Genomic DNA, 14,786 nt, shown 5'->3' with positions numbered 1-14,786 from the left:
CATTAACTTTGCAATCATAAGATTTGAGGTAGTTGTTTAGGTTACTTTTTCTGTGTTAAACATATTTCAATAATCACATTTATCTTGTTGGGTTTCTATTATTCTTTTTATTTTATTTTATTTATTGAGAAACAAATATCAATGAAACAGTTTCAAAGCCGATTAATAGGACATTTTTCAATAATTAATACCTTCTACATTGTTATCTTCTTAGTGGTTACCTATAGCAGAAGAAGCAGACAGGATATCCTGTCTAAACACTATTACAACAAATCTTTCTTCTCATTGAATTAAATGAAAGTAGCTGTATATCTATCCTAACTGTTCTGTATATACAAACATAAAATGGTCCTTCCTTTGTATCCCCCTTCTTTTTTTATTTAGTCCTGTCAGAGATGGTTATTCTATTGGCATCTAAATACTATATGTGCTTGAATTCAGCAAAACAATCCAACACAGTCCAGTAGTCCACAATAGTAGTGGGTTATCTGCAGAAGTTGTTGACTGGAGCCATTTACAGCTCAGCATATTAATATGGCTTTACTTTATATACCTCATTTTTATACTTTTCTGCATGATGATTAAGACCAAGATAAAGTAAGACCTATATAACAAGAAATGTAACTTTTGTATCTGATGAAGTCAGTCAAGTACCCTCAGGATTTATCCTGTATCAGTAATCACATTTGTTTTAGCTTGAAAAAGGCTTATTTTTGAAATCTGTACAAAAAATATATGATCTCTAGTAAATGTTTACCTCCAACTTACAATTTATACTCTTAGAACTAAAAGATTTCTTTCCTATTTTGGCAGCAAAGTGGAAATGCAATGCATACCTTTTACTTTTAAAAAATCTAATAAAAATACTGTATCTGGGGAGGGAGGACAATAATATATTCATAATGTTAAAGAATGAAGTCTTGGCTTATTAGATCAATTAACATTTTCTTATGAAATTTTGTAGTTAATGTTATTTCAAGACTTTAAATTTAATGTTTGATGTGGAAGTAGAATTAAATATTCTTAGGAACTTAACATTGGTACAGGTATCATGAATACCATGATAAATGAGCTACCATGATAAATAAGAAAACTATTTGTAGCTGTATTGGAAATTTCTATGTGCTAAGATCTACTCATATTATCCCTGTTCATGATGAAATCATTGATGAGGTAAGAATTGGTATCATTCCCATTTCAGAGATGAGAATGTAGGAACATTTATGATTCAATAACTTGTCTGAAGTTTCTCACCTGGTAACTAGTGAAGTTAGATTTACAACATTGGCAGTCTAACTTCACTGTCTGTGCTCTTTCTCATAATACTAGACTTCTCTTTAAAAACGTTTTTTATCAAACCTCCACATTTCCTATGAAACTCCACTGATGATATTTAGCCTCTCTTCTGTTATGGAGTTAAAACAGACTGTTTCAGTGGTTAGTTTGTTGTGTGATTATAACTCACTCTGTGTTTGATAAGCAACAAATGCAATTCACTTGTTTTAATGTGTAGAGTTTGGCATAGATCAGATGCTATTACTTTACGTCTACTTATTGATGTCAGTATCAAAACTTGTATGTATTATTTTGCCTGGTACTCAGAGCAACCCATGCTGTAGTAATTGTTTTCTTGTTGTTGTTGTTTTGTTTTGTTTTGTTTTGCAGTACTGGGGATTGAACCCATGATTTAAATGTTGAAAATACGTGTGAACACTTATGCCAACCATTGTACACATTCCAATAATTCCTGCTCCATTTTAAAAATTTAACTTTGAGGCAATGTCTCACTAAGTTGCCCAGGCTGGCTTTGAACTTGTAATCCACCCACATCACCTCCTTCAATAGCTGTGCCATCATCCCCATCTAAGACAGGACTCATGCCATTTTGTTATGATGACAGTGAAGCTTTGAGAGCCTCATGAACTCACTCAAGTGAACAAAGTGAGAGTGCAAGGAATTTAAGTGTAGACCTTTCTGACTCTAATGTGGTTGGATTCAACTGTCGCATATTACCAGGAGTATTACATTTTAAGCCTGATTGAAAACAGATAAGACATAATAGTGTGTTTTGATGTTATATTTACCACTTTATACTGCTTTTACATGTTAGCTGACCCACAGGATGGCCAACCATTCAGGCGTATTCAGACTTACCTGAGTTAACAAGGACAGACCTATGTTCCAGGTTCTGGGTAAAGCAAGATGGTTCATTAGCCGCACACATGCCAATTTTAGAAGGAAGCATTTGAGATTTAAACACAATGCCTCAGTTCCAGCTGAATTAAGCATTCATGTAAATATATTCAGGGGCAAATCCCTTAAAAGGGAAAAGGAAGCATAAATTTAGTGTCCACTATTGATACCATTTTAAAAGCTATATCTAAGGTGAGCCGTGTCTGTAGTACAGACCACATATGCATGTCACAGGAGCTGCTGCTGACCTGCTCCACCCAGGAGGAGTCTCATGGTCTATCAGCAATAATCTCAGACAGAAATCTACAGAGAGATCCAGTGGGTACATTCTGTGACTGAATATAAATTCTGAAATAATATTTGTTCACTAGTAGTAATTGTTTTGTTTTGTTTTGTTTTGTTTTGTTTTGTTTTGAAGTACCCATGATTTGAACTTTGAAAACACTATACAACCACTTCAATTACAAGCCACACTGGCCTCTGTCTGCTCTGTCCTCATTCTAGTCCTTTCAGCCTTCTTACAAATGAGATTCTGTTAGTTTCTCCATCTCTCCTTGCACATCAGCCTCTGCTGTACTGGATCATTTCCCTCAGTAGGCAAAGTTTCTTCAGTATCTCTCAATTTAAATACAGCCACAATCTTTTTCATAGTTCTTCGGCCAGCAATTCCCCTATCACTGTTCTCCTCCAAATCAGACATTTTTTTTTTTTTAGAAAAACTATTATTATTATTTTATTTTTTTTTGGCAGAACTGAGGATTGAACTCAGGCCCTTGCACTTGCCAGGGAAGCGCTCATTCCATTGAGCCATCTCCCAGGCCCAAATCAGACATCTTTTAAGAGGAATCTTTCACCTGCCTTGTGCACCTCTGAAGTTTCCATTCACTTTTTAACTCAGCTCCTTTGACTTCTTCCCTATCAGCTGTCTCAAATTACTTTATTCAGTGTCACCAGGGAGCACCATTTGTCAAATCTGGTAAATACCTCTTTAACCTCATTTTCTCAGCCTCTCAAAAATCTTTGCACAAGTCGACTTTCCTTAATCTCTCCATTCTGGGCAACAGTGGTAACCCTTCCTGGTGTTCTGCCTGAATCACTGGGCTTCTTTAGTTTTTGCTAGCTCTTCTCTTACCTGCTTGCCTCCTAAAGACTGCTGTTTTCCAGTTGTAAGTATTCGGTACCTCTCTGTCATTTCTGTGTACCTTTCCAGGCAATTTTATTCCACCTAGATTCAATTCCAAGATAACTTTTCAATGTATGTCTTCAGCATGTGCCTTTTTTCTTTTTCTAAATTCCAAAGCTTGCTTAGCAATGCTGCTTAATTATCTTGCAGGCATTTTAAGCTTCGCATTTCCCAGGTTGACTTTTGATTCCCTGATCCTTTAACCTCAACTGATTTCTGTAACCTTCTCCCCATCTAGATCACTCCCTTTCCTTGCCGTTCCCCATTTCCACTCGGCAAGGTCTGTGGCTTCTACTTTCAAGCGATCTCAAGCCCAGCAATGCCTACTCAATATTAGCTCTTGCCTTTGCTTAGGCACAAAATTCAGACTGTGTTGGGGCAACAATGTGCTCAGCTAAAGAAGCTACAGTCCTGGCTTTTCTTGCAGATTGGTGTGGTTGAGTCCTGATAGACTGTCAGCCCAAGGACCAGTGGAGGCCTCGAGGGGCGGATGATCTCTCATCCATACAGTCTTTAAAAGGTGTGCAGAACCTGCATGAGAGTGATCTGCCTCTTTCTTCCAACACAGAATGAAGGCACAGAAGGATGCATCAACTGGGCTGTAAGCACAAGTTATTTTCAGGACAGAGGCGCTCTCTGGGCAAGTCAGAGGTGAGATCTGAAGTATTCATTTTTATTGAGAAAATTAAATTCTTGTCTTAAATAGCTATCACTTTGTGGTCTCTGTATGCAATTATGAACCAAGAGGAGGCAATTTTGTCTTCATTTCCATCGCATTTCCCCCTCGAGGCCTGTCTCGTTCCCTGCTTGCTTCTGCCTCTGTGTCTGCTTTTTTTTCCCTCTTTAGGTGAAGTAGTGGAGGAAAGTCCACTATATTCACCTTTTATCTCTTTTTGCTTTTTAAATAGAATAAAAATTAGTTTAAAAACATTAGAAGTGATACAAAATTTCACTAAACAAAATGATAGGAATTCAACAATGGTTGTCACGTTGCATATTGTTATCTTCAAATTATTTCAGACTACCAGATATAAGCATGCAAAATTGGTAAAAAAAAAATTAAAAAATTAGAAAAGAGAGAAAAAACAAAAAAAAAATGAACATTAACTTCTTGCAATAAACCAGTAGACATCAGCAGTTCAATTATCTAAGCTATCCTGTGTAGGTACATATGTATTTCTTTTTCCCTTCTTTCTTTCTTTTTTTACTCCTTTGCCTTATCCCAGTTGGTCCTTTCCTTTAAACAGTTTCTTTTCCTTTCACAATATCTATTATTCTTTTCAGATTTTACTTGCTCTTTTGGGTGCTTATGCACAAAGATAGTATAATACAGACAGGTCTGTTTTATTCCACTTATGAATATGGTCTTTAGTTGCATCCACTTACCTATAAATGCCTCAAGTTTATCTTTCCTTTAGAGCTGAGTAAAACTCCATTGTGTAATAATACCGCATCTTTTTTATCCAGTCCTCAGTTGATGGGCATATGGACTGTTTTTTCAAGATTTAGCTATGACAAATTGCACTGCTAAGAACATAGGTGCACATATATCACTGTGCAATTGCCTGATCTTTTAAAAACATGGTAGAAGCATGTCACATCGCTGCTTAAAATTTTTATAAATTCTTATTAATCTTAAAATTCAAGTTATTTAACACTGCTGGCAAGATTATATGTTATGAGGGTCCTGCTTATTTTTCTCAGACATTTCATATCACTTGTTTCTGTTTTTACCCCTTGCCAGATAGAAACCTTCCTTGGATGTTCTCTCTGTCATACCTTTGCATACAAGATTCAAATTAGTTGCTTCCCACTCCATCTCCTCTTCCCACTCCATCTCCTCTTCCCACTCCATCTCCTCTTCATCTCTCCTTCCATATTCTGAAGACTATGTTGTTGCCTACCTTTAATTCTCAAGTTAAATGTCATCTCTCCGAGTCTTCCGTCTAAACTTGACTATCACTTCATACTTAGGTTTCATCATTACACTCATCACAGTTTATCATAATTTATTTATGTGCAGGCTGTGTTTTTCCTCTCCCCATAAGTCTTAAATTCCTGGAGGACAGGGGTTATGTCAGATTGGTCACGAGTTTTGATGAGAACCTGACATTGGCCAGTGCTTCGCAGCTTTTTCAAAACATTGGTATCATCTGGGGAGACTTTTCAGTGCTATTGTCAGGTTCTAGTTTCTTCTCCCTTCTTTTACCCTCATGTATATGTTTGGTACAGGGTCTCACTACAGCTCGGGCTTGGAGTGATCCTCCTGTTTTCAGCCTCCCCAGTGCTTACAGTGGTGCTCCTTCACATCTGGACTTGGTAGCTGGCTCAGCATGCCCTGGAGGCAGGGCTGGCATGGGATGCGGGACTGGAGATCGAACCCTGGTCCCTGTGCTTGCCAAAGCAGTCCACTGAGCTATCTTGCCAGCCCCAGGTTCTAACTTCTTAAAGTGAGATTTGTCCTTCTGTGTTTGGACACAGCTCTCCACATGACCCTAGTGCAGCACTGTCTGAGGGTCATGAACAAAGGCAGTGATTCTCAGTCCTTTGTGTGCTCAGTGGGAGCCTTCTAGCTCCCACCACTGCATGTGCCCCACCATCAGAATTCTGATTTATTTGGTCTGGAAGGAGGGTTTGGAGTTGAAAATCTTTCTTAATGACTTAATACAGGATAGAAACCATTTATGTTAGGATTCAATACATAACAGCAGCCTGAATGAGCACATTTTTCTGTACAATTAACTTAGGCATAATGAGAAATAACAAAATATTTATACTGGGATGTTTTATATTGATTTCTATTCCTTCTCAATAGAAATTGGTTGAATACCTTTGTCAACAATTATCACTTTTAGGGGCCGGGGAGATGGCTCAGTAGAATAAGTGCTTCTCTGGCAAGCACAAGGGCCTGAGTTCAATCCCCGGTTCCACCAAAAAAACAAAACAAAACAAAACAAAACCAATTATCACTTTTCTAGTTGAGTCTAGAATTTCTTTGTTTACTCCCCCTTTTATCTCCTTTTATTATATTATTAACTGTTCTTGGTCATTTTAGCTTCTATTGACATTATAGATCCTTTGAAGAGATTGTATAATAATTCTTAATTTTGTAATTTCAACCGACCCATACTTGCATTTTAAACTCAAATGCAATTATACCTCTGTTTACAAATCCATATCTTCAGACTCACCTGTTACAGAACATCTGGCAGAAAGAAGTGTTTATTAAATGTTATAAATTCATTAGCTTAGGGCTGGCCAAATAGTTCAGTGGATTAAAGTGCCTGCGAGCAAGAGCAAGGACCTGGGGTTTGATCCCTGGGCCTGCCATGTCAGTCCTGCCCCTGAGATACACTGAGATGGCAATTGAGACTGGGCGTGGTGCACTGGCCTGTACTCCCAGCTCTTGGGAGGCTGTAAACAGGAGGATCACTATGAGTCCAATCTAGTAGTGAGACCCTGAACACCCTGTAGGCCCTTCCCTAACATACAAAAATAAATAAATACATAAACTCATTTGCTTGATTTAAAATGCAGGGTTGCCACACCCAAGTTCCTGGGAACGCCTGTGCTGCTTGTGTTCTATTTACTTTGGTCCAAGCCTTTTCCTTGCAGATTCTTTTGTTTTGAGCCAAAGTCAGCTGAGTCATAACATCAACTTCGGAGTGGAAACCCAACTGGAAAAGCTGTTTTCAGCATGGAGAAGTCATGGGCACCATGACTGTACTTGTGTAAAGGGAGTTTCACTTCGTCTCTGTCTTCCCACCTTACCATAGTTTCTGAATTGATGTTTATCATCTCCTGTATGCATTTTATTTTATTTCAGCATTACTTACCTTGTGAGAAATGTGTAAAGCTTTTTTTAGAAAAATGATATTTAAAGAAATCACATGATATCCTAGAAGGTTCTGAGGGCCCCTAGGGGAGATAGTATAATGCTTTTTGTCACCCAATGCCAGGCCCAGAAGAGGTGATGACTCCCTTGGGAGGGATAAAAAATAACAGACACAGAGTATAAACTCATGGACCTTAACACAGATGATAATCAATGTCATAATTCATACTATTACCAAAAAGAAAACTAAGAGTATTCTAGTTACCTAGGTAAAATACTCCACCCAACTTGCAAGGTAACATAGCTAAACAACATTAAAGAACATTGGCTCCAATAGGGCATGAACTTTGTCTATTTACTGCCATACCTAGTAATAAGAATGGTAGTAAATAGATGCTGATAATTACTGAACCAAAACTCATGTATGCACAATGGATAAAGATAAGGTACAGGATTACGTATGAAATTAAATTACAAGTATGCATGTCTGATGACTTGAAAATTTGAATACCACAGTAACATGGAGTGTGACCTCATTGAGCCTGACAACTTGGAGTCATTAGAAGATCTAGGTTATAAGGGTCCATTGTTGGAAGATGGTGCCTTGTCTCAGGCAGTCTCTGCTGGAGCCAGTTCTCCTGAGTTTACCAAACTTTGTGCTTGGCTGGTATCGGAATTAAGAGTGCTCTGTTAACTAGAAGAAAGTATGCAAGCAACTAACAGTCCCCAGTGAAGCTGAAGAATTCCAGCTTGAGGTGAGCAGGCCACTAAGGGAAATAAACTGTCCATATCTTTCACTGACATCTGGGGAGATGACCAAGTGCCTGCTTGTGCAGAAGAACTTCCACCACTTGCTCACAGACCTCATCCCAGAACTAGAAGCTGCCAGAATGCTCTGTAGAATGCTCCTCCAAAAAGACGCTCAAGAAGGAGGCAAGAGTGGGGTCTTGAAAGGCATATGTATTGTTCTAGGAATGTCCAAACCTCCAGCCAATATAACTATGTTCCAATTCTTCAGCAGGATTGAAAAAAAAATAAGTAAAGATTAGTGAAAGTTCTACCCAATCCTGTGGGAAAGCGTTTACTGAAGAAGTCAATGGGATGGACCCAGTGGGAAAAGATAGAAGCAATTAATCAAGCCATAGCCAATGACTATGAAGTCCAGAGAAAGCTGCTAATAAAACATTTGGATGCCACTCTACAGTCCTCTAGCTGGTCTGACAAAGCTAAGGGTCAGACAGAAAAGTTAGCCAAGGTCTACCAGCCAAGGCATTCAAAGTACTATTTCTGTTGCTCATCTCTTGGCTGCAAGACAAAACTTATCAAAGATCTTGAGAACAAGCAGTGGTTCCATAAGAGAAAAGACAGCCTGTGCCATCAAGAAGGTGTTGATGGACAGTGACCTAATGACATCGAACCTGCATCCCCAGAGATGCTGCCCAGGCAGAGAAGGCAAGATGGGCCCCAGCAGCAAGCAGGAGGCCAAGGAGGAGGGAGAGGTGGTTATAAACATTCCTCATATAGAAGATGAGGTGGTCATGAACAAGGAGGAAGGAGAGGCGGATGTGGTGGTATGATCATGGTGGCCAAGGCAGAGGAAGAGGAAGTAAGCATCAAGGAGGCTGGAAGAATAGAGGGCATGGAGGAGGAGTGGCCACAAAGAGGGTGGTTATCATGATGCAGGTTTCCAGCGAGGTGGCTATCAAGGTGGCCACAGGGGTGGCTATCAAGGCAGTGGTTACGGTGGCTTCCAAACATCTTTATATACAGGGAAGTGGATACCAGAATGGTGAACACCAGCAGGACAATGGATACCAAGATGGTGGACATCATGATGATGGGGTTGGTGGTCATGGTGGGAGAGCTGGCCTCAGAGGCCAGAGTGGTCATGGAGGCCAGGGAGGAAGTTGAGGTGGAAGAGGAGGCCAGACTTACCACCAGGGGTGTCAGTTTGAACAGCATTTCCAGCATGAAGTCTATCAGTATAATCATTCTGGATCTGGACAAAGAAGACGTTATACTAGTTGAGGCTACAGAATATTACATTTTGCTAGAGCTCAAGTAATAGAAACTTCATGTCAGAATCCTGAATCCAGCATGAGTTTGGATTTACATATGACCATAGGTGGTAGATAGACTGCTGCTTGGCATAAGCATCTGTCAGTTTTTTTTTTTTTTAATGGAGTTGCAAGACGCAGTTTATTTGAAAAGTACATACAACATCTCTACTTTATATGAAAAAAAATTAAAAGGTAATTAAAATTGCCTTTAGTTGACCAGTGGACTAATTTCATAGTCAGAACATGTACATTTTTTGAGCAGTTTACTTGAATAAAGTATTTTGAAAATGAGGATTCATCTAGATGTTTTTAGATTTATTACTGGGAGACTCTCCTCATATTAGCTATATATATATATATATATATTACATAAAATGCCTGCTTTCTGAGCACAGTGCAGCCCTAGGTTGGCATTTTATTCAAAGAGGCTGTGCCTCTTTTGCTTTATGATAGGTTGGTTAGATCAGTTCCTATTAAATGAGCTTTTTGGCAGACAGCACATTCAGTAGCCTTATTTTGTTCATAGAATACTGTACCTCATGCTCAACTCTGAAAACCTTCAACACAGACAAAACAAGACTAAAAGCAAACTAAGTTGTGAACCTATAGTACACATAGGCATTTAGTTAAGTATAGCAACTTAAACTGACCTGCATCCATTCAAAACAAGTTCTTCCTTCAACATTATTTCTACTTGAAATCTGCTAGAAGAAATAGCAAACTAAAATTTGTTTTATGCATGATTTAATACTACTGGCTTAGCAAACACAAGTTGGTTTTCTTTTGGCTGGAGATGATTTTTTAATGGAAGAAATACACAAAGTAAGACAGAGCTTTGCTTAGTGAAAGAGGCCCATTATTATTGCTGCAGAAAACAAAAGCCTGGCTGAGCTGATGTTTTACATTGTCCTTTACCAAAATCTCTATGACATGATGTTTTTTTCTGGGTTTTTGTATATATAAAAACTTTTGTGTGAAAGGTGAGCAATAAAGTATCTGTATGTTCAAAAAAAAAGTAAATTACAGTGTCAGTCAAAGTGAAGCAAGAGCTCTTCTGGTGATGGGTTATGGAAATTAGATTTTTAGATAGAAAACAACAAAGAATCCTTTCCTCTCTTCCATTCTTTTATTGTATATATGTTATATATAGAGATAAGGCTACAATATAAATCATTCTTCCGCACACAGTACTATGAAGTAATATGATTCACTTATGTCATCAATGGTTTTGTTTGAGGCTCCTATCAAGCTAATTGTTTTTAAATACTAGCAGGTAGATAAGGGTTCTAGGTTTCTAAGACCTTGAACTCTTTCTGAGTGGGGAGATCAGTGACTCAGTATTCTTGGCAAGAACACAGAACAGTTATTCTAAAAACAAGAAAGATGGTTCACTGGCTTGTAAAACATGAGGGAAGGCAGCAAGGGGCAGGATTCCAGGCAAGTTCAAAGTCAGGACTCCTTGCTACGGAAGGTGTGTGCTGTGTTCCAAGGTCACTGAGAGCTGGGGCTTCCCCAGGTGTTGTGCATCTGATCCTGCTCTGTGGCATCTGCACCTGTGGGGTGCACACCTGAAAATGGAATTCAGCTGCACAAGCAAGAGACACAGAGCATTTCGGGTCTGTTGCCTTGGACATTGCTTCTTTGGTTCTAATGAATAATTAATGAATTTTCTTTTCCTAATAGCTGTATCTCTGCTACAATGTCTATTAATTCTAGAAGAATCCAGGGCTAATTATGTAGTTGCTTACTCCTCTAACATGTCAACAGGTGAATTTTCCCATTCACAAGAGTCATTGCTTTGAGGACAAAGACAGACATTAACCCTTCAGGCTTTCCCACCTCCCAGATCTGCTGACTGACTACTAGATACTGTGGGATGCACACACAAAAGCTGTAAATGTTGCCCAGTCACATTCTTTGTCTCCCTTTCTCAGGGATCATCTCGTTTTTTTTTTTTTTTTTGTTGTTGTTGTTGTTGTTTTCCACTCCTGAAGGTTGAACTCAGGACCCTTTACTTGCCAGGCAGGTGCTTCAACTGCTGAGCTATATCCCCAGCCCAGTCAGTGATCATCTTGTGATTGACATGTCCATTCATTCGCTCTCTACCTTTATGCCTCTGTTCAACCTTCAAAATCCTTCTAAATATTATACCTTCATACAAGCATCCACTAAAAGTCAACACTGGCTTCCAACCCAATCTCTATTTTTTGACAACCTTATTGAGATATAGTGCAATGCCCATTTGTCCATTTAGAGTGCACGGTCCAAATGTTTTACACATTCAGGATGTAGTCTCAGTTGTATAGCCATCACTGCAGCAAAGTTTGGAGCATTTTTATCATCCAAGAAAGAAGCTCCCTTGATAAGAAACATTTGTCATCCCTACTTTTAACTTGCTTTTTGAACGCCTGTAATCGTAACATATCCTCAGGAAGAATTCCCTGGAAACTTTTCTGATTAGCACTTAGACTGTTCCCTTGATCATAAATCTTTTACTCAAGAGACTCTGGACTCCAAAGGAAGCAGGGAAAAGCCTGCTTGGTGCTAGGTCTGGTATGCTTCCCTGAGAATCCAATAGCAAAACACTGGGAAGCTCTTGAGAGTTCATCCACTTTTCTTATTAATAAAGCTTACAGTAGATTCTAATGATCATGAGAGAATGCTCTGGGAAGCATCTTATATGCTTTGTAGCTACTGAGCTGATTTTACTCAGTGCCTGCCACCTGGCTTCTACCAGTGCCCAGCCCTCTTTTCTTAAACTTGGGCTATGTATGTCCATTGATGGTTCGTTCACATTAACTTATCCCATTCTCACACAGATATTTACTAAGGCATCAACTTTGTAAATGGGGGCTCCACCCAGTTAAACGAATTGCTCCCAGTTCTACCTTCAGGTAAAGGCAGAGAGACTTTTGAATTATCCCCTGCCTGTATTATTGACAGAAAAGAAAGCACGAATTTGTCTTCAATAGATTTATAATGCCCCAGTAAGTATCATTTGGGCAGGGTCTTTGGCCCCTATTGTGTATATAAAGCTTCTCAGATGGGATTAATTGACACGTGTTGTTTTAGCTTTTATAGTCAGGCTATTCAATGTATAGAGATGCCAATTCTGTATTATTCTTCTCTTAGTCCTCATATGCTAACTACTCTATAAGTAATGGTCAACAATCCTACTTTGCCCTATGCCTTATTGAAGCGCGTACCTTACTGAAGCATATTGAAGAATAATATAATATTATGTGGCTGTGGTATATCTATGAGCCACAGCCTGCTCTCAACAATGCTCTCCTCTGGAGTGGTAGCAGAGTCAGTATCCAAGCTGCTCTAATTTTTATATAGCCACACGCAGCACAATATTTCAGCTAAGAATGGACTGCATGGATGATGGTGGTCCTATAAGATTATGATGGAAATGAAACATTCTTATGATGTAGCAATATCATACCCAGCTTGACATCATAGCACAATGCATTAGTTGTGTTTTTTGGTAGTGTTGGTGTGAAGAAATCTAATGCCAATTATAAGAGCATAGCATGTATAATTATGTGCAGTACATCAAATTTGATAGTGATAATAAATGACTATGTTACTGGTTTATGAATTTACGATATGACACTTTTATCATCATTTTAGAGTTACTCTTTATACTTGTAAAAATTTTGGGGCTGGTGTGGTAGCTCAGTGGACTAAGTACCTGTTTAGGCAAACACAGGGACTGGCATTCAATCCCCAGTACCACATGCCCCACAGCCCACGCCCCGGCCACCAGGCTTGCTGAGCTGGACATCAAGACCAGTTGTGGTGGCTCACATCTGAGGAGGCTGAAAACAGGATCACTATGAATCTGAGTTACATAGTAAGACCCTGTATCAAATACATTTTTTTTTAAAAAGAAATATTTTACTATAAAACATCCTGCTGTGTCACTCTAGCACCAGCTTCATACATCTAAGGTGACTATGTCCCTTGATTGCATCAGGAGGCTATGGCACATGATTGACCTTCCTTCCCTGTGGATTTGGCCCAGCAGACTCTTATGAAGATCCCACATGGCAAAACTGCCTAATGACCCAGACTCTATCTCCATCATTAAACAATGTGTGATTGTATATTCCACAGAGAAAGCTAGCTATTAGGTGTTAGTGCAGCCATATGGAACGTTTACATTAGAACTTAGACTTAAAGAACATATGTTGGAACATATAGAACACACACACACACACACACACACACACATTTGGGCATGTAGAAGGCACTAAAGTTTCACTAGGGTTACCCCATTTAATTGTCATGAGAGCCCCGTGTGATGAGTGATCTCTTTACATCCACATTGTACATGCTCAGCTAAGATCAGTGTTGGATTCCAGTTCTCTCTTAATCCAGAGCCTTTGAAGAGGTTCCCTCCATTATTAGTAGTGAAAGCAGAGAATGGCCATGATACCATGTGAAGCTTTCCACTTCAAAACTGTAGTATAGGTTTTTTGTTGTTGTTTTTTTTAACCTTGTTTCATAAAATTCATCCATTCTAGTTGATCACACCAAAGGGAACATCCATTCTACAGGAATCAAACAAAGTTTATGTTTTTGTGTGTAAAAAATGATTAACTACTTTCCTTTTTTTTCCATTCCATTTTTTATTACTGCAACAGCTTCATGTTTAATTTAGCCTTCTGACTCTGTGCTTGTGCCTTCAACACTTCCACCACAATTTTCTGCTCTTCAGTAAGGAAAGCGCGCTTGATCCTGTCGCGGACACACTCAGCACACATGGAGCCTCCGTGAGCCCTGCTGACGTACTTCTTTGTTTTAGACAATCTCATAAGAACTTCAGGCCGCACAGCTCGAACCCCTTGAAGTCTTCCCAGGGGCACACCACACGCAGATCTGGGGACCTTCCCAAACTTCCTGGTATAGAGGTAAAGAATTCCATTCCCTGAGGTTCAGGACAGCCTAGCTTTGTTAGAGACAGCGTTGCAGGAAAGCCTGCGATGGTATGTCAGGCGCTGGACCATGAGAAAGCCTCTAGACTCCGTACTCAGAAGACGGAAAAGGAACTGCTTTCCATTTTTGAAAGAGGAATATTAGTATCTGCCTCAAGCCTTTTGTAAAGATGAGCTGAAATAGACAGAGCCACACGCTCGGGTAAGCGCTCCTTCCTCTGCAGCTGGTGCATGGGATGCCCTCAATCAAAGTGAATGTTCTGTGTTATTCTGCAGGACACTTGAACATTGTGACGACCACACATGGCCTTGCATTATAATTGGTTATAATTTATGGTGTAATTCATACCTTTAAAGCTGCAATACCCTTAGTTTAAATTTTTTGTTTTACTAATTTATGAAAGAGATGCTATAGACTGTTTTCCATATCTCAGCTTTGCCCCAATTCTGGGCACAACTTGCTCCTATTGATAGAGGAAAAAGAAATACCCAACCTGCTAAATATCTGGTATGGGTTCATGTTCCGTAAAAATAAAGAATGAATTTTAGGAACTATGGTGGCTAAAACTTGA

General features: G+C 39.2%; 2 pseudogenes; one reads left to right on the top strand and one right to left on the bottom strand.

Annotated features, from left to right (window-relative positions):
- Positions 1 to 7,731: 7,731 nt before the first annotated feature.
- LOC101562230 lies at positions 7,732 to 9,239 on the top strand (annotated as a pseudogene).
- A 4,672-nt stretch (positions 9,240 to 13,911) lies between these two features.
- Positions 13,912 to 14,286, bottom strand: LOC105743019 (annotated as a pseudogene).
- Between the last annotated feature and the right edge of the window lie 500 nt (positions 14,287 to 14,786).

The sequence above is a fragment of the Octodon degus genome, unplaced genomic scaffold, assembly GCF_000260255.1.
Source record: "Octodon degus isolate 3935 unplaced genomic scaffold, OctDeg1.0 scaffold00091, whole genome shotgun sequence".
NCBI lineage: Eukaryota > Metazoa > Chordata > Mammalia > Rodentia > Octodontidae > Octodon > Octodon degus.
The sequence above is the reverse complement of the archived record's forward strand: the minus strand, read 5'-3'. Positions and strand labels throughout refer to the sequence as shown.